A 23009-nucleotide genomic window follows, 5' to 3' on the forward strand; every position below is an offset into this window, starting at 1 on the left:
GCTACTCCATAAATTAGTGGCCACCCAAGGCCTTTTTCTTATGAGTCACTGATAGGCAGAGGAGACTTCTAGTTTCACGATGTGGCTCCAGCTCTAGCCAGTGAAGCAGTATATACCGTGTCAGAGTAATGACCAACCTCTCCCCTTCTCCCAGGGAGATGCCTAGGAGGCAGAAGCACAGATTCCCCCTTCAACACACCACCATGTATTGTCACAGAAAAGAAAGAATACACTGCATGCAAGATGCGAAGAGGAAGACACATATTTGGAAAAGACTTACTCGTGAGCCAGGGTCCACGGTCCTTCTGGGAGCTGAGTCACTTTCCACACAGCTTTGAAAGCTGCAGTCACCTTCTGCAGAGGCAGATGAACTCAGGAGAACTGAAATGCATGCGACCCACACCAGACAAAAGCCCTGCTCTCTGAGCGTTTCTGTCCTTCGCTTGGTGGAACATACATGTGTGTGACTCAAGCCCCAGGCTTGGGGACATGAGCACTGTGGAACTCACCAGCCATCATCTCCCCTGCTGTTGGTCAGGAACAAATGTCCTTCTCGCCTCAGTTCATCTTGTCACAGCCTCTCTTTTGTTGCAGTAAGACTCATCATTCTGTTGGTGTGAAAGGTTCCTCCTGAAAGGATTCTGGACATGCATCATTAAGGATGCAGTCTACTCCTGTTAACTTGGACTTCACATCATGCGAGATAGTTGTCTACATAGGTACAACCACATAAAATCACGATCTCTTTTGTTCATGTAGTTTTACAGCTCTTGTCTTCAGATGTTGGTGTATACTGCCACCACCCAGGGAGCGTGGATGTCAGAGTCCCACTGCCTGTGATTTTGGCTCCAAAATCTATATACTTTTAGATCTTTGTAGATATTTCTGTTCCTTAGTCTGATATGGGAATCTCTGGTCTATTCCCTCCCCACCCCCAATCTGCCATAAAGCTACATCAATTCTCACATTATTCACAAAAGCCAAATGGTGGGACAAATGGATAAGGAAATTGTGGTATACACATGCAATTGAATATTTCTTACCTATCAAAAGGAATAAGGTGCTCATACATGCTGCAGCACGAATGGGCTTTGGAAATTGAAAATATTATGCTAATTAAAAGAAGTTAGACACAAAGGTCACATATTTTATGATTCTGTATGAAATGGGCTTGGCTAGGTGAATTCATAAAGACAGCAGGTTGGTGGTCGCATAGGCCAGTGGGGTTGGTGGTGTGGAGTAAACCTTAGTAGGTATGGGATTTCCTTTGGGAATAATAAAAATATTTTGGAATTAGACAGAGGTGATGGTTATACAACATTATGAAGGTACAGCATGCCACGAAGTTAAAACAGTTGATTTTTCATTGTGTGAATTTCACTTCCACCTCATTTGGATTTTTTTTTTCATTAACCTTATTGGTACATTTTAGGTATACAATATGCTGACATTCATCTTTGGGAATTTGTGCACGATGTATCTTTTTTCTTATTTTTTTCCCCATTCCCCTGCCCTCCCTTAACCCCTGCTCCCCTCTCTTTTTACAAAGACTTTGTTTCCATTTTTTCCTTTCCTTTCTTTCCTTTCCTTTCCCCTACTCCTCCCACTTCCTCCTCCCCCTCATTTGGATCTTGTAACACCCTTGAGAGTTAGACACACACACCACACACCACACACACATACACCCAACACATACTCCATCTCTCACTTGGATGTCACATTAAAGGGATGCCTGTGTAATAAAAAAGTGTAAATTTTATTTTTATGAATTCAATAATATGATGTTTTTCATTGGAACCTATCTTAAATTACAAGCACAAACCTCTATTACCCAGAATTTTTAAGCCAGAACAGTGTCTTGGTATCATGATGGAAGCTGAATTGTTGCCAAAAGGTATTTTTGTTCACTGGCAGAAGGTGGCACCTTGGCAGTGCCCTTCCGGGATGGTTCTGTGGAATGTATGTACCCAGAATCCAATCTGAAAACTAAAAAAGTGTTTAGACTTTCAGAAACAACAGTAAGAGATGCTCAGATCCTGCCGCCAGAAAAGAACCAAATTGTACTTTGAGGTATTCCTTTGTGATAGAATCCACCAAGCTGAAGGGAAACTCAGCATTACTGCAGCATAGAGGGTGTGTTTTGTCTCCCATTGGCGCTGTAACAAATTGCCACAAACAAAGGGGCTTAAAATAATATAAATTTATTATCTTATACTTTAGGAGATGGGAAGTCTAAAGTGGGTCTGCAGGGCTGTGTTTCTTCTGGAAGCTTGAGGGAAGATGGAAGAATTCTCTTTGTCTGCCTAGAGCTGCTGAAGTCAGTCCACATTCCTTGGCTTCAGGCCCCACTGCAATCAGACTTCTACCTCTGTTCTCATCTCTCCTTTTCCAGCTCAGACTTTTGCGTGTCCTTCCTTCTTAGAACAATGCTTCTGATTGCACCTGGCCCAATCCAAGATAATCTCCCCACCTCAGGATCCTTAACTGGAATACACCTTGAAAACCTCTTTTGCTAAATAAGACAATATTCACAGATTTTGCAGGTGAGAGCATAAATCTTTGTGCACCATTATTTTGCTTAACACAAAAGGTGAAGTTTGTCAGGTGGTGGAGCACTCGGGAGGCTGAGCAGGAAGATTGCTGTGAGTTCGAGGCCAGCCTAGGCTACATAGTGAGTTCAAGGCCAGCCTGAACTACATAGCGAGACCCTGTTTCAAACAAAACAAAGCAAAACAAAATGAATGAATGAATGAATGAATGATAGAAAGTGAAGCTGACAAAAACCTAATCACAAAAGTGAACACCTGCTTTCTTGCATCCAAGCTTCCACCCTTAAAATACAGTTTCTGTGATTGTCATTGTATAGCCTTTGTCCTGCATGACCTTCATGTCCTCTTCAATAGGTTTTCCTCTGCCTTCCTAGCCTGTGTTTAATTTTTAATCAAATGCAAAGCCCTATAATTAAAAAAAGTAATAGCCATGCAAAGTTAAAACCATTAAACAGTATAAAAGAGATGAAGGGAAAGGAGTTTTCCTTTTTCCCCTTAGTCCTGTTTCTCAAAAGTACATTTATGTCAGTTACTATTGGTTTGGCTACGAATCATAGGGAGGCAAAATAAAAGATGCTTAAACAAGACAGACACACCTTAAACTTTCTTCTTGAAAGCATCCAGAGGAATACAGTCCAGAGTGGATGTGGTGTTCTGTCCTACAAAATGTTCAAGTACCAGGTGATCCCTGGTGTACAGACTTTACCTTCATGGTCCATGATGGATCCTAGAGTCCAACTATCACATTAATATTCAAGAGACAAGAATAACAGAGACACCAAAGGGCATACTTGTTATCTTTTTAGCAAGGTTACCAGTAGCTGCTATAGAACACTTCCATGTATACTGCATTGGTCAAATTGATCTTATGATCACTCATATTTGCAAGAAATAGATGCTACCATTACATTTATTTAAAGAACATAATCTTTTTAAATTAAAAAAATGGGATCACCCTGCTAGACTCTTTGTATTTTTGCCCAACTACCCTGGACATACAGACACGCTTAGTTGTTTTTAACACTTGAATGGTATTTCATTCTGTGGGTATGCCATTATTGAATTGTTCGACCTTTAGATGATCTTCTTTCCCTCTTTTTAAAGCTTGTGCTATAATCAGTCCTGCAGCAAATAATATCCTTGACTATCCTTGAAGTGTTCTTTGTGAACAATCATTTCTCCAAAATGAAGGTCATCCCAAGTCTTTATTTTAGCTTGGGATCTCCCATAGGTCAAGACTGAGGCACAGGAAATGTATCATTTTATTCTATTAGAGAATCTCATCTCAGGCAATAGGAGGAAGCAGAGCAAGGAAGGAGGAGAAGTCAATACAAAAATGGTGACTGAGCTGGTCCTCATTCAGTTACTCTGATCGCCGCTTACCCATCTGATTCCAGCAGCACAAAGTGTCCCTAATTGGTCTTGTCAGCCACTCTTGTGCTGTCACCACCTTATTAAGGATCCACTCTGGTCTGGCCTAGACTATCACAGGGCCTTTTAACAAACCCCCAGGTTCCATCAACCTCAGCTTTCTATTCTGTACTCATGACTGTTGTCAGAGGGATTGTGTGTGTGATTCTCCACACAAAAAATGGCCTTCCATTTCTCACACGGCAACATCCACACTTCTTAGTCCAGTGATCAAGGACTTTTCTAACACAGTTTCCCAGCATTATCACCTTTTGTAGATGCCTCTAATCTCAAGCACTGTGACCCCAGATGACCATTCTGATTCTATGCATTCCAACTTCTGCGACCTCTCTCCTGCCGTTCCTGTCATGTGTGTACCTGTGAAAATCTTGTTCAGCTTCCAGGCCCCCACGTACCAAGCCTAGGTGAGAAGGGGGAGTTGGCAGGAGGCTGATCCAGCAGAGGGAGTTGGGACCACCCGGAAGCAACAGAGAGGTCAGTTTACAGCCAGTTTAGGAACCTTACCTTATCACCGAGTACCCTACTTTCCACAGTAGCCCATGGCATTCCTTTAACTTTAAAAAAAATACATTTCTCTTTTTATAAAATACACTTGATATTTCACTCCTTGTTTAGGTCAAAAGCTTCAGAACCCGAATAGATTTAATATGCCAAAATTTAATTTGTAACACTTAACTAAACATGGTAAAAATAATTTCTGTGAATTCCTTGATTAACATTAAGGAAACCACATTAATATGCTGATGTATTTAATTGGCTATGTCACCTAAATAACTTTGGTTTTAGTTTTTTAGGTCCATCAACCCAAAAGATGGATTTGAAAAGCTTAACATCTGTGTGTCCTGGGAAATAAGTCACTTGTATTTTCTGGAAAGCATATTCCATAATACAGGGAGTTATTTATGGATTAACTAGTATATTCCAGGCATGCAATGGTGCATGTGTTTTTTTCCACCAGTGGGATTAGGACTAGTGAAGAAGACAGACAAGTGAGTGGGAAGTCAAGGTTGGAGGATAAAAAGTACCATGGCATTATATTTGTAGGCTACCAAGGGAGTGGGTATTAGAAAAACAGTGACAAGTGAGCTAATTCAGAGTAGGTATCTGTGCCAGACATCCATTCATTGGTTTCTTTAACCTTTATCTAATAATTAACTTGTTTTTCTCTATCCAGCAGACCTTTATGAGAAGCTATGGTAGACACTCTTAGTTGGTCCAACTCTTATACCTAATTACCTTTGAAACAAGGATGGCCGTTTGACCTAATTCTGGCAGAGAAGGTAAAAAAGGTATAATAGATCCAGGGATGCTCAGAAATATTTTGATTCTTTGACACATTAGCCATCCATCATATTCCTTTCTTCTTTTTTCTCAGTAGGTTCTGTGAGTAATAGTTGGAGCTGAAGCAGCCAGAATGCAAGCGTGAGGAAACACTCAGCTAATTTTGACTTAATGAAGTTGTGACAACCTCTAAACTAACACTAGCAATCATCTACCTGTGAATACTTTCTGTGAAAAACAATAAACTTCCATCTATTTAAGCCACTGTAGTGCCATTTCTGTTACGTGAACTGATGCAACCCTAACAAATTTGAGTGTGGTTTTGAACAGCTCTTTTGCTTGAGGATTTCTTAATAAGGTCATCTGTTGCAAAAACTTAAAGAAAAACCCACTACAAAGAATCAGGCAGTAATATCTCTTCAGTTACTCCTCTTCACTCAGTGAATGAAGCACTAAGATTTATAACTGGTACAAGAGTTATAGGAGTTTGGCCTCCTGTCTCAGCACCGTCGTATATTTCTTTAATGAAGTGTGAGACTAGAACTCCATAAATTCACATAGTAGCAGAAACAGGCAGTCGCTCGTCAGAGGAGCTATTCAGGGAGTCCAGCATCACTCTTTGCGTATTAGAGAAGTTCACAGCCAGTTAAAAATAGGCTTGGAGAGAAGTTGCTTTTAGACCACAGCTCATTTTGGATTTCTCTGGAGTCCCATTCTGGGCCACAGTGTATTTCCTTTTTTCTTTCGTTCTAGTAAGAGCACCCAGGCGGTTCAGAGACAATAGGCATAGGGTTATCTTTAGTTCTGTTGTGCACTGAAAGCAGAACTCTGAAGAAACAACAGTAACCCTTTGGGCACGTGGAGTGTTACAGCTTTTTAACGAGTGCTAACAGTGATTGAGACTCTACTGTGGGCCAGCCTCTGTGCTTCCTTCAAATTCTCAAAACAAGTCTATGAGAAAAATACTATTAATAACCTTCTATCTCCAGTGAGGAACCAAAGATTCAGAACAGATAACTTATTTAAGAGCACACAGCTAGTCAGCAGCAGTCTCGGGATTAGAACCAAAGTTACCAGATTTCCTTCTGAGACTATGTGCTTAGTGTCCATTCATGCAGGGTCGTAGGGATTTCTGCAGTGCTTCATTTTGATCTTCAGGTAAGGCCTGGTAAAGAAGGCAGGGCGGGGAGGCTACCTCAGTTTACAGAGGAGAGAACTCAGGACCAGAGAGCTGAAATGATTGTTTAAAGTCAACCAGTCCATCATGCACATGAAAGTCAGGACTTGAACCAGGTCTTCCAGGACAGACCCCGTATGCAGGTAGCACAGATATGAAAATCACACTAAATTCTCCTTTAGTTGACCGTGGGGCATTCAACAAAAGTCCCTGTCTCAAGGAACCAACTAGCCCAGGGCTACCCTGATTTATATTGAGGGTTTTTTAGAGACAAGTTCCTATTTGCTATTTGCATTTAAAACTCCAAATATAATATTGTTTTCACTGTTAATCTAACAGTCCTTCAAATCATGAGAGCAGAGAGCAAGCTGGAGGGGATAGATGTCTGTAATGGGAGCACTGCCAAGTTAGCTGATAAAGCTAATATAATATCAGTTTGAACATTTAAATTATCCACTGACAAGGAAGCTGAGAATTAGCTTATAACTGTGGAGTGTAGGTATTGTACATGTGAATTTTTTCTAAATACCCGAGTTTTGAAAAATAAAAGTGGTCTGCCCACATTTTCAAGCACAGTGGTAATCAAAAGAGAGCTCTGAGGAGGTAATAATACCTTGTATTTTAAATACTGCTTGTCTCTGAAGAGCTCAAAGCACTCTATAATCATTTCCTTATTATGATTCTCCAAACTTCCTGGGTCAAAAAGTTACAAAGTTTGTATCTTAGCAGCTTGACCTCAGTTTCCTCTTTGGGAACTGGAGGTAAAAGCTGAGGCTGCTGAGGAAGGTCTCTGTCCCCAGCGACTCTGGTCCCGGAGGCCCGTGCCCTGCCAGCCTACGACCCGGCTTAGCCTCTTAATGTTTTCTAACCTAATTGGTTGACTGTATGACATGGAACTATAGATCTTTGTATTAGAAGCATTTCATATTGCTGAACTGGAGGCTGATGGAATGGTTCAGGTGGGTTAGGGACAAGGGCCTTTGAGTCAGAGTCGCTCCACTTTTAATCTGCTCTTAGTCACTGGAGATTAGTTTGAGATTTAATTTTTAAGAAGGATTTTGGATGTTTTAAAAATTTGAAATCTGGTCATCTACTCTAGCCTCTTAATTTTATGGGTGGAAAAACAGAACCAAGGGTAATTTACTAAAAATCTTACCTTGTTGTTATTCAGGGTTCCACTTGTCCTGGAATGTTGTACTTGGGGTCTTAGCCACCTCCTGGTCACTTTTTCTTCTGATGTCGCTTTCACAGTATAAATCCCAAATGGAGACCCGCAGTCATTGGCTCACAACTTGGAAGGCTTAAATCCCACAGAACAGTCTTCTTCCTTTTTTAGAGTTAAAGGGACTAATTTTACCTGGGAACATTGGGCTAGACCATGCAAGAGGAAACAGGTGGAATTCGTATGTGCCATTTTCACCTAGTCCCAAAATGGTTCTCCACCTCAACTAGGTCATGAAGAAAAAAAGTGTAAGTACAAACATACACATATATTTATATAGCTACTGCCTTCCAGTGAGCACAAAGCAAGCACATATATATATATATATATATATATATATATATATATATATATATATGCGCATTTTGTCAGTTCTCCAAGGAGGAAAAGAAGAGCAGTTATTATCAGCCTCATTTTGTATGAGAAAAGCAAGGCATGGAATAAACTGATCTTGACTCAAATCATAGCCTGCATTGGCATCAGCATGTCTGAGCCTTTACTGTATCATATTGTGTTCTGGGAGCAAGGTCTAGAAAACTCAATACATAAGCTCTAGACCTGTGTCAGGCCATGCCCTTGCTGTATCCTGTTAACCTCAGTTTCCCCGCATGGTGATTGGATAGAGAAGGGGTGTGTGAAGGGGCTGGATCTGGAGCAGCCCACTTTAACCCTCTGTAGTCCACCTTTGCTGAGTGTCCAGTGTATTCCCCTGCATGATAGTTTTGTTGGGGCTCTGGGCCAGTCTACATGCACTGTGGCTGGAAATGAGAATGGGAGGTATTGATTGGGCATAGTGTAGGGGGAGGAGTGTGCAGTGGCTGTGTGGTGAGTGGTGTGTGAGGACTTGGGCTCCAAGTCATGGAGATGCTTGGTGTGATTCTGCTCATGTGGAGGCTGCCACCCTGGCCCCTGGGAGAAAGCTGGACGCAAGATGAGGGCCTGCCTTTGTTAAGGACCCGGAAGTATCTTGGGCACTAGTAATCATTTTAAGGTGTTTTTGAGTTTATTCCTCTTTCATTTTCCCAGACTGTTAGTTACCTCCTTAAAAATTGTCCCTAATATTGCTCCAAGGAAGATACATAATGGTCAGAAAAGACCACAGGAAAAGATCCTAACATCATCAGTCACTGGGGAAATGCAAATCAAACCCACAATGTGATACCACATCCCAAGCTCTAGAATGACTATCATAACAAACAAACAACAACCAGAAAATAACAAGTGTGGGCAAGGACATGGATAAAACAGAGCCTTATATAATGCTGGCGGAAATGTAACATTGTTCAGCCATGCAGAAAACAGTTTGGTAGTTCCTCAAAAAGTTAAACATAGAATTACTATATGACCCAGCAATTGTACTTCTAGGTGTATAGTGAAAAGGGTTGAAAGCAAGGACTCAAATGGATAAATACAAACTGATGTTCTCACAGGCATTATTCATAATAGTCAAAAGATGAAAACATCCCAATATCCATCAGTAACTGAATAGATAAACAAATTGTGGCATATACCTGTTGTAGTTTATTCTAGATGTCTCCCAAGGTCCTAGTGTGCTCATAGGCGGGTCTTTGAGGAGGCGACAGGATTCTGGGGGCTCAACAGCTGACTTGCTGTTAAGAGGTGGAGCCTGATTAGAGGTGAGTCACTGGGATGCGACCTGGAAGGACACATTTCCCTCCTTGGTTTTTCCCTTTGCTCTCTGTTTCCCAGCTGCCTTGATGTGAGCAGATTTCCTTCCAGGTAGGCCCTTCCTCCACGAAGATTCTGCCCTGGGGCTGTCCAAGTGTAGGCTGAAACCTCTAAAAAACATGATCCTAAATAAACCTCTCCTCCTTTAAGTTGCAGGTGTTGGGTCTTATCTTCTAGCGATGAGAAAGTGACTAAGACAACAGCCATAGTAAAATATAAAGAAAAAAGTATTGTAACTTCAGAGTCACGCATCAGGTTGGCGATTAGGGTTAGAAATAAGGAAGGGAGATGGGAAAATGTCTGCCCTTGACATTTGGGGAGTCCGGGGCTGGTGTATAAACTGAGGTCCCGGGGGCCCGTGGCTTAATTGTTCTTTCCTCACCTTGATTGTTCCTACACTAAAAGCCTCACGTGTGTGCCTTTGGGCCTCAGTCTGTCTACCCCAGCCCATCTCTGTGCCTTCACACAGCTGCCCCAACCCAGGCGGGCACACAAGTGCGTCATGTTTTGTCCTGTCCAGTTCCTACATGTGGATTCTGGGCCATTTCAGTAAATGATTCTGGGTTTGTGGAGGACGATCTACAAGCTGAAGGTGAGTCTGTGTGGACATATTCCCTAGGGCCGTGGATTCCTCCCAGAGTGGAGAAGGAACTTCCTTGAGAGAGCCATTGAGACCACCAACATGTGAGAGTCAGGTCAAGGGCCTGGGTTGCTGTAGTCTGAAAGAAAGAAAGACTACAAGGAGCTATGATTAACTAAACCAGGCCAGTTCATGATACGGCTTGTTTCCCATTACAGTCTGCCCCATTTTACAGGTGAGGTTTGTGAAATGGAAGTGGCCCCTCCAGAGTCACATAGTGAGTGGTAGTGATTCTAGTATTTGTCTTCCTTTGAAGAATTGTGTTCTTCCACCAAACAATGAGAAAGCACCAGAAAATTCTAAAGATGCTTCTGGACTGAGGTGAAATCTGCCCTCAGAGGTCAGTAAAAGCATGCAGCATGAGCAGTAGGATTTTGTTTGCTTGTTTGCTGAGTGACATGTGGGACTTCTGTGGAGGCTTCCTCCACTGCTCAGCTCAGGGTCCACTGGAGCATGCTGTATGGTTCCAGCAGCGCAGGTCGACAGTCTGACAGTGAGTCACGGCACGGGCACATCTGTCCCGGACCACACAGCCTTCTGTGTAAACACTTCCACTCACACAGCTGCGTGAAAGGCACCCTTGAGTTCTCTGGTAAACAAGGCAGGATGGTTGCCTTGGTGGCTTTCCATCTCTCTCAGTCTCTTAGATCACCTCTGGACAACACAGTGAGGTAAATTAAACCAGACCTTTTCTTTGTCCATTTCCTTGCTAATGTTTCTTATTCTCTAAGTGGTACCTTGCTTTCCTTGTTTTGAAAAAAGGTATGAAGTGCTGGCTTCCTATAATGAAAGCCTCTAAAGTGTGTTATTATTGCTGCCTTTTAAATAATCAGAGTTGTTCAAGTTTGGAAAGGTAGAATGTGTTACCTGGGAGGTGAGCTCCTCCAAACTGTGAATTTTTAAACAGGCGACAGAAAATTTGGCAGCACATATGGAAGATTTAAGAATGAGATGATCTCTTAATCACATTTTATCCTTATGATTTGATATAAATATTCTTCACTAAAAAGAAAATAAATTGTGTTAAATATCATAAAGAAGACAGATTGGACCGTTGCAAAGGTGTGCTGTAGGAAAGTGGTTGCTTCTGGCTGGGGGAATTATAGGTGGCTTCATGGAAAAGATGGCACTTCAATTTTGACTTTATCTTGGAAAAGATGGGAAGTTATCAGTTTGATGGTCACATGCTTTTTAAACGAAGGAGTTATGTAATAAGCACTAATGCTGTTCACTGAATGCTCTGAGTCAGCCTCTTCTGGACACATAAGATTATATTTCCTGGCCACCTGTGGGTGGGGCAGATGAACTGTGAGCAGAAGAAACATCTGCCACTTACAGGCAAACCTTCCATTTCAGGGTGAAATCTCCAGAGCTCTCTTCTCTCTTCTGTATTCTCAGCAATGTTTCGGGTAGTGACTGGTCCATCAGCCTGGGTCTCAGTTTGAGGGCAGTAATGACATAAAGTTGAATCCCCAGCTGCCAGACAATGGACAGAAAGAATAGTTAAGAGAGGCTGAAAAGGCAACCAAGATTCAAGGGGTACGTAAGGGAGAGCCATGCCAGGAAGATGGAGTTGGAAGTGCAGATGCAGTGCCTTTAAAAGGTGCTTTGAAAAAGGAAGCAGCATAGAACCTGGAAAACAATTAGATTGATCTGACGACACATTTTTGACTACTTTCAGGGTCCCACTCTTCAACAAGCATGGTTACCTGAAAATGTCCCTGGGGAGTTGTTCTTGGTTGCAAGGAAAATTGTCTTTTGGGGACTAAAACTCTCTTCATTACTCAGGAGGAGCTATATCCAAATTCAGCTTCTCTCCCTCTTCTTCTCCCCCTTCTTCCTCTTCCTTTCCCTCTCCTCCTCCCCCCTCCTGTTCCTCCTGCTCTTCCTCCTCTTCCTGCTCCTCCTCCGCCATTTTTTTCCTCTTCTTCCATAGAGGTTCTCACTATGTATCCTAGAATGGTCTTGAACTCCTGGGCACAAGTGACCCTCTTACCTCAGCACCCTGAGTGCTGAGACCACAGCCTATCCCACTGCACTGCAGCTAGCTCCAAAATCCAGCTTCTGCTGGGACCTGGCAGGAAGCTTCTTTTCTTCTGATCCCTAGAACGTTTCATGTGTCAGATACTTGGCTTTCCCGAGTAAGTCTCATAAATATCTAAACCCACTGCACATGAAAACCAGACAACCTGGCATCTGTACAATTCAATGTTACCACATATAAGTAAGTTCTGATGCATGACTATTAAAAATATTTCTTAAAAAACAAATGGAGCATGGCAAATCCAGCAGGATGCACCGACCAGGGTATGCTTCTCCAATATCCATTTGCTTTCTGCTGCTAATCTTTGTAAACTTTCCTTATATATCCTATTCTATAACCCATACTGTGTCCAGAGCCTTGTCACATATTGCACGACAGATGTGACAGCAAGAGAACTGATTACAAGCAACCATGGATACAGATTTACTGTCTCACTCTCCTGACTTCTGATGTGAGAGAACAGCCATGCAGAGCCTGCCAGGTGTACCCCAGGCCCTGAGTCAAATAGTAAGGCTCAGAACACCCAGGGGCAGAGCAAAACCAGTGTCCAACATACACTGGTCCAGGAGGGATAGAAATGGATTCAAGAAATTACCATTTTTTGGAAAAAAATCAACATTGTTCAAAATGACTAATCTGCAAATTTTCAACTCCCACCCTTGAGCTCCTTAAGAAATTTTCCAAGCATCACAGAGCATGTACAACCTCCCTGTACGTTGGATCCAGGGGTTTTGAGTTGGTTCTTTGGGATTCAGGGTATACTGGCTAGATAATGTTTTAAATGGCAGCTGGAACCCCAGCACATCTTTCTACAGGCTTTTTCCCTCATAATATAATTGAAGCATGATATGTCTGTGTTAAAAATAGTAAAACACACTCTAGTAATTTAAAATGCAATGGGTATTTTTGTTTGATTTTTAGGTGGCATATTTCTACTTACGGAAAACAGAAGATGAGGATATTGATAGACTTTTGCAGAATTTCTCACAGTAAATTCTGGTTATTTTCAAGGACTTTTTGAAGCTTATTAAACAGGTTATTTGTAATGTCCACATTCAGTAGAAAATGAGGGTTTTTTTTTGCCTTTCCCTTGAGGCACATCAGTACTACTTTAGGGATTGTCATTTTGAGAGAATGGTTGAGGTCTTATGTTAGAATTGATGAGGAGAAAGAAGGAAGAAGAGAGATGTTCTCTTGGTAAATAAAGAAGGCCCAGAGAAGAAAGGGTGAGGGGCAGAATGAGAGAGGGTGTGCTTGACATGGAAAAGAGAAATTGTTTGAGGAGAGTTAGCTCCGTAGTAGGTGATGAAAGAAAGAGAAAGGGGAAGATGATGGTAATGCAAGATCCCCTGAGGGGAAAGAAACCTTGAGTGACAGACAGCTCCAGTGCCAGGCATTCTGTGCTCTATCAGAGGGTGAGCCAAAGTCTGTGTGTGGGAATGTGTCAGAGGTGTGTCATGGTATTTGACAGAGGTGTGTGTTTCTTGGCAGCCATAGCAGTAGCATGATACAAGAGGGCTGGAGCTGGGGTGTCTTATGTTCCTGTCCTGACTTTTGCTTTAATCCACGAACTGTACAGTGAGTGCCCGCTGTGCATCAGGCCCAAGGTCAGATGTGTCTGCAGGTCTGATGGGGAACCAGATGACCCAATGTGCTGTGTTCTGTGGTTGTGTGATTGATCCTCTCTGGAGAGTGGTTATGTCTGTAGGCAAGTGGGTTTCCTACTATTGAATCCAAAATTATGTTGGCTCATTCACCCTGTCACTAGCTGTGCTAGACTAGCAATGGCCTTCCACTATGTCCAACGTTGTTTTCATTGCCTTCTTCATCTTTTTCCCTCCTCATCCTCTTCCCGCTCCTCTTCCTTCTCTCTCTTCTTCCGTTCCTCCTTCACCATTCTGGGCATCAAACCAAGGGCCTCCTGCATGCTATGCAGACCTTTGACCACTGAACTATACCCTCAGCCTATAGGTCCAGGTCTGGACTGCTAAGTTTACACTGGTCTAACTGAGAATACATATTCTTTGAGGGCATATTGGCTCAGGAAAGAAAAAGAAAGGAAACCGGGAGATGCATTGGCCATGAGCTTACTTCCAAATGTCCCGGCAGAGAAGCGGTCCCAGTTCTCCACTCATGTAGGGGCCCCGAGAAGTCAGGAGTATTCCAACTTAGTAACTTCCTGCACAGAAGGAATTGTCAGAATAGAGTAAGGAGGAAGACTTCAACACCTAATAGACATTTGATAGGGAAATTGGTTTTATCCCACCATTGTCTTACAGTTGCACTGGGCTAATAGTCCTCTAACCTGGATGGGAAATTAGAGAAAAATGAGACCAAAACACATACACAGTGATGTATGTACTTCAGCCAGTCTCAACACATTCTAGCAAGAAAGAAGTAAACAAATATTGATTAAAAGGTTACTCTAGTAATACCTTATTTCAGGTTACTATAAAAAGATATAAATAATATTTGCTAATTTCATTTAAAGTAATGTATTTCTGCATGGACAGTTCTTTTTCATCATATTATAAAACCGAGTGATATGGTTTCTCCAAACTGAAATATATTGCAGCTTTGACACGATCAATAAAAGTAACTTGACCACAAAGTATCCTCAAGTTGTTAGAGCATAAACCTGAACCAGTATTGTGTGTCAGTTGCAATTTTCTTTTATTTATCCATCACCATACTCTCCAACTAAATATAAGTGTGTGTGTGAAAAAGTTACGAACATGGACAAGAATTGGTGCCTCTATAATTATTAAGAGTCACTGAACTGTAAAATACCAGTGTTCAAAAGTTCTGATTCCTCCCGTGAGGTACTTTTCATATTTTATTTTGATAACTGAATGCAAATAAGCCTCAGTAAACCCTTCTCACCTGTGCTTTTTGCATGATGGTACAACTGTATCTGTTTATTAAAGATTATTAACAAATGGACAGCTCAGTTTAGATTTATACAAATCAGCTACTTTGGGGGAGTTACTAAAAATTTTTTTGATGGTAAAAACAAGCCTGTTGTTCATTGCAGCTCTGTTGATTTTGCCTTTGTATAATTATTATGATTTGTAACAGTGTATTGGTGTTTTCAATGCCAAGAACTAAGAACAGAGAGCTTGAATCCAGGCTCTACCACATATGAGCTCCTAGATCTGGAGCAGGCCCCATCACTGTTGGACTTGGCAAAATAGGGATAATCATCCTTTCTGGGTGTGTCTTCCTGTGCTGCAGAGGGCATAAATAACAGACTTGATGCAATTTTCCAAATTCAAAAATGTGAACAAGATTTTGCTTGGAAGAGTCCAGAAGAACAAAGGGTACATAGACTTTGTGTCCTAATAGATGCATAGATGCCAACAGCTCTTAGGGAAAATTAATTTTGCTGTTGTTGCTTTAGTTATTCTCATTATTGTATGATCTATGACTATAATGAATAGTCATCCCACTTGTCCCCATTAAGTGCCTTGTATATCCAACAGTCACTGATTAAGTACATACTTTGCACCTCCACTGTTACAGGGGATACAAAGTTGGGTAAGAAGCATTCTTAGAGCTTACAGATAACTTTAAGGGGAGAAATACACACAGGCTCTTAGAGTGGAGCAGACTTTTCATTGGAGATCATAATTCTCATGAGGGGTGGATTGGAGGGGTGCTCATAGGAAGGGTGGGACACAAGCATATCCTTAAAGAACCCAACACTAGTGTCCGTTAGCTATTTCCTAAAGGAATGGACAGAGGAATCACATTTAGTGGCATGGTTAGTTGAAATGAGCCCCGATTAGTAGATAGGCTGTGATCTTTGCTCTGTCTTCATTTCTGAAAGTCAGAGTTTAGCAGAGGACCAGCACATATTGGGCATTCAGCAAGTGCTGTTGAGGGAAGTAATAAGCAGAGTAGTACCATGTTTTGGAGTGTGGTTGGCTGGGTCAGACTCTAGGGCACGGAGAAGGAGTCACTAAGTCATTTTCCTTCTCCCCTCATCATGACCCTGGTCGGGGAAGTCTGGGCCATCATAGAGGTTTAGTAGCTGCTGCCTGGGAGGTCTCTCGAACTGACTGCCCAGCCACAAGAATAAAGCAACTTCCTGAAAGCCACAAGGATGATAATGACTAACTTAAGGAGACTGTAATTATTGGTGGCATATTAAGGAGTTGAGAAAACAAAAGCTGATTGGGCCAAGGTTTAGCACAGGAGGACCTTGTGCAATCACAGAGAGTGGGCTGAGGAACCTCTGGTTACTGCTCTGCAAGTCTCAGACAGTCGTTGCTCCCTGCTTTATGAGGAGCAGGGAAAGACTTGAGGACACAGTGATTGTGGTTTTGGATGATTAACTGAAAGATACCCAACCCCACATCCTCACCCACCTGTGGGAATAATCTTGTCTTTGTTTTTTCTGTGATGGGAGTCTTTTGGCTAAGAGTCTTCCCTTGCACAAAGTGTGATGTTTTGTAAGTATGCAAAGCACTGTTAAACATATTGATTAGTTCTGTTTGGTTTTTAAGAGTCAGAGACATGCTGTTTACTTCAAAGTAGGTGAGTTGAATGTAACAGAGAAGTTGGGAGTAAAACCTCTTCATGGCTTTAAAGTGGGGCCAGGCTGTTGGGAACATTTACTGCTGTTTTGGAAACAGACACCGTGGCCTCCAGCCATGCCCTGATTTCTTTTTTTTTTTTTTTAGTTCTTTTATTGGTACATTTTAGGTATACAGTTCATTTACATTTATCATTGGGTGTTTGTACCTGTACATGATATATCTTGGTTCTTATTTTTTCCCCCATTACCTGTGCACCCTTCACCCCCTCTGCCCTTCCCTATTTACATAGATTTCATTTCCATTTTTTTTTCTTTTCTCATAGTTTTTTTTTTCCCTCTTTTCCTTTCCCCTTCCCCTCCCTTCACTCCTTCATCTTTGGACATTTTTTCCTATTTCAAATTATCAATTATTCATTTTAATCATTTTAACCCTTATTTACACTATCAGTTTCTCACAGTAGAGAAACTATTAGGTATTTACACACGTGTGTCCTATTTATTTCACTTAAGAGTATGGCCTCAATATGGATACATTTAGCTATAAATGACTCTAGTTTTTCATTTTTTATGGCTGAGTAGTACTCCATTTTATAAAAAACCCAAATTTTCTTTATCCAATTTCCAGTTGACGGGCACTTGGGCTGCTCCCAAGCTTTAGCTATTACAAATTGTGCCACTATGAACATGGGTGCACATATATCACTGTGGTATGATTCTTTTAATTCTTTTGGGAAGATACCCAGAAGGGGAATAGCTGGGTCAAATGGGACCTTTAGTCCTAGTTCTTTGAGGTATCTCCATACTGACTTCCTCAGTGGTTGCACAAGTCTGCACTCCCACCAACAATGGAGAAGGGTTCCTTTCTCCCCACAACCCCGCCAGCATTTGTTATTTGTTGATTTCTTGATAGCAGCCATTCTTTCTGGGGTGATTGTACTGGGGGACCTCAATACCCCACTATCACAAATAGACAGATCATCTAGACAAAAAGTTAACAAGGAAATTCTAGAACTGAACCAAGCTATTGAACAAATGGACTTAATAGATGTTTACAGAGTGTTCCACCCCACAAAATCAGAATACACATTCTTTTCAGCTGCACATGGGTCATTCTCCAGAATAGACCACATGCTAGCTCATAGGACATGTCTAAGTAAATGTAAAAGAACTGAAGTTATCCCCTGTATATTATCAGACCATAGTGCAATAAAATTGGAGATCAATAACATAAGAAACCGCAAAACCTCAACAAATACATGGAAACTGAGTAACACCCTCTTGAACAACCAATAGGTCACAGAAGTAATTAAAGAAGAAATTAAACAGTTTCTACAAGTAAATGAAAATGCCAGTACAACATACAGGAATCTATGGGACACAATGAAAGCAGTTCTACGTGGGAAATTCATAGCAGTGAATGCCCATATTAGGAAAACAGAGAAAACTCAGGTAAATAACCTAATGCAGAACCTCAAGCTCCTAGAAAAAGAAGAGCATAACGAATCCAAAGCATGTACAAGAGAGGAAGTTATAAAGATCAGGACAGAAATCAATGCAACGGAGACTAAGAGACAAAAAGAGACAAAAAAAATCAATGAATCAAAGAGTTGGTTTTTTGAAAGAATAAATAAAGTCGATAAACATTTAGCCAAATTTATCAAAAAAAGGAAAGAAAAGGTACAAATACATTAAATTAAGAATGAAAAACGTGAAGTCACAACAGATCCAACAAATCCAGAGGATCATCAATACCTACTTCGAGAAACTATACTCCAATAAAATGGAAAACATAGAAGAAATGGACAGATTCCTAGATACATACGAATTGCCAAAGTTAAACAAAGAGGATAATAGAAATTCTAAACACCCCAATTACAATAAGTGAAATTGAAAATGTAATAAAATATTTACCAACAAAGAAAAGCTGAAGTCTGGATGGCATCACTGCTGAATTTTACAAGACATTTAAAGAAGAGCTATTGCCATTACTCATCAAGGAAATTGAAAGGGAAGCAATACTTCCAAATTCATTCCTGCTAGCAAATGCTACTTTGATTCCAAAACCAGGGAAAGACCCAACCCAAAAAGAGAACTACAGACCAATCTCCTAATGAACATAGATGCAAAAATCCTCAACAAGATACGGGCAAACAGAATACAGAGGGTCATCAAGAAGATCATACACCCTGACCAAGTTGGATTTATCCCAGGGATGCAAGGATGGTTCAACATTCGTAAATCAATAAATGTAATACACCATATTAACAGAGTCAAGGACAAAAACCATATGATCATCTTAATAGATGCAGAAAAAGCATTCGACAAAATCCAGCACCCATTCATGATAAAAACCCTACAGAAGGTTGGACTAGAAGGTCTTTATCTCAACCTGATTAAGGCTATCTATGAAAAACCAACAGCCAGCATCATACTAAATGGTCAAAGACTGAAAACTTTCACGCTAAAATCAGGACCAAGACAAGGATGCCCACTATCACCACTCCTGTTCAATATTGTTCTGGAAACATTAGCCACAGCAATTAGAAAAGAGAAAGAAATAAAAGGAATAAAGAGAGGAAAAGAAGAAGTTAAATTGTCATTATTTGCTGACGATATGATACTTCACACAGAAGACCCCCAAATGCCCAGATTTCTGATTCTCTCTGGCATCCCTGAGCCTCAGCTTGTCTCCATCTCTATTACTGAAGTGGCACTTGCCTCCTTGCTCTGGTTTTTCTACTAATGATGTCCTTTCTTGTCTGGTGGCTTCAGCTCACTGATGGGTCTGGGTGTGTCCATTTCTGCGTCGTTTTACTTTCTCCATTTGTGTACACAGAACCCCCCAAAAAGAAGGTGTGCAACACAAGGGATATTGGCAGGCAGGGCCTGTTTCAGGAGTGTGCAGACTATGCAGTCAAACAGAGCCCTGTGCTCCGAGATGCCTGGCATTGGTCTAATCTTCCACTCTGCAAAGACTTCTCAGACTAGACACCTCTGCCACTGAATCCAGCAGTGGTGTGACACCTCATGTATCATTTCTGTGTTTCTTGCATGTAGGATACTTATTCACCATCCAGTAAGTCTTCATTAAAAGCTGTGGAATATAAACAAAGACTCAGAGTTGGTTGATGGCAAAGGGACGGCAATGGAAGTCTCCTAATTCTCCACGATGGGCTTGAACAACTGTACTAAGATATTCAAATGAATTTTTAAACAGCTTCTTTGGAGATCTTTCTCTCTTGCAGGGGGTTTGTATACCAGCAAAATTGCACTGCTACTCAACTTCCCTGAGAATCAAATCAGGGTCAGGTGAGCTCCCAGTTTCCAGCTGGACAGGTACTGCCCACAGGGTAATGCAGCATAGCAAGACCCTCTGGAGTGACCACTAGCATTAGATTGCAAGCAATAGAAGAATATATAAGAAAAATTCTATTTGAGCAAAGCAGGGAAGGGAAAGGAGGTTATGGAATATAGAAAGTGGTCATTTTCTCTTTTTCAACATTTCTTGGTTTCTGCTTCAGTTGTTGTTTAATAATTGTATGATACAGAGAAGGTCAGTTAACCAATGAAACTCATCAGTCAAATAAGGTAATAACCTCTCCATTTCCCAGTTCATTGTATCTTAATGGGGCCAAAGTTGAAACTGCTTGTAAAGCTGTAAAACATGTTAGTACATAAAGATGTGTTGTATCTATTTATCACATCCATGAGTTTCCATGAAACTCTTTCATTTTGACAAAGACTGAACATGTCAATAGAATATTGGTACCTAGGGTAAAAATGAAGAGTTTTCCAGTCATAAAGACGCAGAAGTGTGTTTGCTGACCTGGACATATAGATTGTGGGCTGATCTCACTGTTTGCTCTGGAAAGGGCAAAGTTATCAACATTAGTCCTTGCACTTTTTAGAATTTGTCTACTCCACTAACTTTTCCCCCCACAAACCACAGTTTACATTCAAAGTATATTTACTTACTGCATACCAGGCATACAGGACAGCCAGTGAGTTATCTGACATCCTGTGAGAAAAATCAGGTGCCGATGCATAGTAATTATAATACAAGGTGGACCATAAGGAAGTGCAAAAGTAGTCTTCGACAGTGTGGAAGAGGAGGGACAGGTACTTGGGAGGCTGAGGGATGATTCATGAAGTCTTGCTATCTCTGTGTCTTGTGATTTTTGGAACTAGTTCCTTGATAAGGGAACAGGTCTCCCAGGTTCTCCCAGAAGCAGCAAAGAATGTTTCTTCAGCAATCGTTTGTGCTCTGAGCCTGGGAATAGTACTGTAGGATGGACTCTGTTCTTCTCTCCTTCTGCGTCTCCAGATCTATACAGCTGAAGTTTGAGACTACTTTTCTCCTAGAATCTTGTTGCTATCCAGGAGACAGGCTTCCTAGACTTTCACTTTTCTCATCTGGAAAATATATGTAATAATACTAACTTCAAAGGAATTTTGTAATGTTTAATTGATGTTTGCAAAATCTTCTGAGATCTACAGATGAAAGACCTTGGTGAAGAATACAAAACGATTATTATAAAGAAGCTAATGCCTTCATCAGCCTTTGGGAGCTCTCTGTTTTCTTAACCTGTACCCTCTTTGGGTATCACTGGACTGGAATTCCAGATGCAAAACATTCTTGTAAGGAGAAACAAGTGATTCTTGATTTCTGTTCCTCCTCTGACTTTCTCAAATCAACATCATTCATAGATCTCTCTCTCTCTCTCTCTCTCTCTCTCTCTCTCTCTCTCTCTCTCATTTTTGATGCAATGAACTTGTCGACACACCTGGTCATTGTTCAGCCTGATTGCACCCTGGAGCATGTTGTGAGTGAGAAGAAGTTGTCTACTGTAGTAAGCTTGTTGACTTCAAAGACTCGGCACTTCCTGCTCTTTGAACACTGAAGGAAACACCATGCCCAATCTTGGATGACAGTGACAGCTTCTTAGAGCCCTTGGAAAATGTATTTACCTCGTCTGGAATCTGAAATCTGAATGAAGAGATTCTGAAATGAGATGGATGTTTTGGGTCTGTGATTCTATAATGGGAATATTGGAACCTCTCCCCCTATCCTGGTTTGATTGTTTCTTTTGTCTTTATCATTGGCTTGCTTCTCTTGGCCTTTTTTCTTCAGATTCCACAACTTGAAAATGGAAATAATCTTTATATTAATTTTTTCAAAAGATTGTCCTGAGGAGTTAATGAAATACTATAAATGAGAGCACGTTGTAAACTTTAAATGATGTATAGACATAGATGTGAGGGAGAGGATTATCTGATCCATAATGCAGAAATCAATGAATGTAGCCAGTAGCTCATAGACACATTTGGAGTGAGTGGTAAAGTTATCAGATCAGCCACCCCATTTCCAGGTTTGCTGAGAGGATACCATTTACAAACCCCTTGTCTGTCGATCATCTGACCTACAGATGCAATCTATTTCATATTATGAAGTTCTTATTGTTTAAAAAAATCCTTCCTTTTACCAAGATGACATTAATCCCTCTGTAGCTTCCAGAATTGATTTGTAATTCTTGTTCCTAACTCTGCACTAAAAAACTATCAAACCTTCCTTCCCTATAATTGTTCCTTCATATTTGTGAAATAACAGATCAGATCTGTCCTGATCTGTCAGGTATTCTGTTTCCAGCCCTCATCCAGAGATAAGGTCTGTGATTTGTCCAAGAAATGGAGGGAGCAGCTGCTCCAAGACCAGCTGCAGAGCAGGTCAGAAAGTTTGGATTCTTGAGTACTCAATGTTATAAGGCCCAATATGGGAAGAACATTTTTATCTCTAGACTAGATTCAGCTAACCCAGCAGCTAGCCACTACCAGTGCCTTGCACACAGTTAAAGCTAAATTAATAAAGACTGGAAATGAATACATGCAGGGAGAGATTTGTTGTCTGTAATGAACATATATTTTTGTGCCTCAGAACGTTATAATTTTAAAATATCTTTTAATAATTTTCACCTGCTATATCACCACAGAGGAACAAAACAAGTTTTAGTTTCTTCAGCCCTGAGATGTATGTATTCTCACTGAAGTTCTGCCTGTGAACCTTAAATTTTAGGTGCATATGAAAAAATAGGCTAAGAAGGCAAACTGGAATATGGGTGAGGCAGTATGTCACTTAAAATCTTTCCAGTGGTCACCTGTAGCTCTTTTCTGCACCCACCACTTGGGGACAAAATTTTTGACTTGAAACAAAAATGAAGTCCCAAAGCATTAAAAAGGGATAAGACCCAAGTCACAGATGAAATGGAAAAGATATGGATGTCTGTTCGTCCAGGAAAACACCTGATAATTGATCTCCTTTACAGCACAGATTCTGATTTAATTAATATTTACTGAGCAGCTACAATGCACCAGGTACCTTGCTAGGTATTTTACATAGAATCTCTTGGTCAATCTTCCTTTCAATGCAGTGAGAAAGCAT

The sequence above is a fragment of the Heterocephalus glaber genome, unplaced genomic scaffold (assembly GCF_053883595.1).
Source record: "Heterocephalus glaber isolate CG9 unplaced genomic scaffold, H.glaber_assembly_v1.0 deba00001504, whole genome shotgun sequence".
NCBI lineage: Eukaryota > Metazoa > Chordata > Mammalia > Rodentia > Bathyergidae > Heterocephalus > Heterocephalus glaber.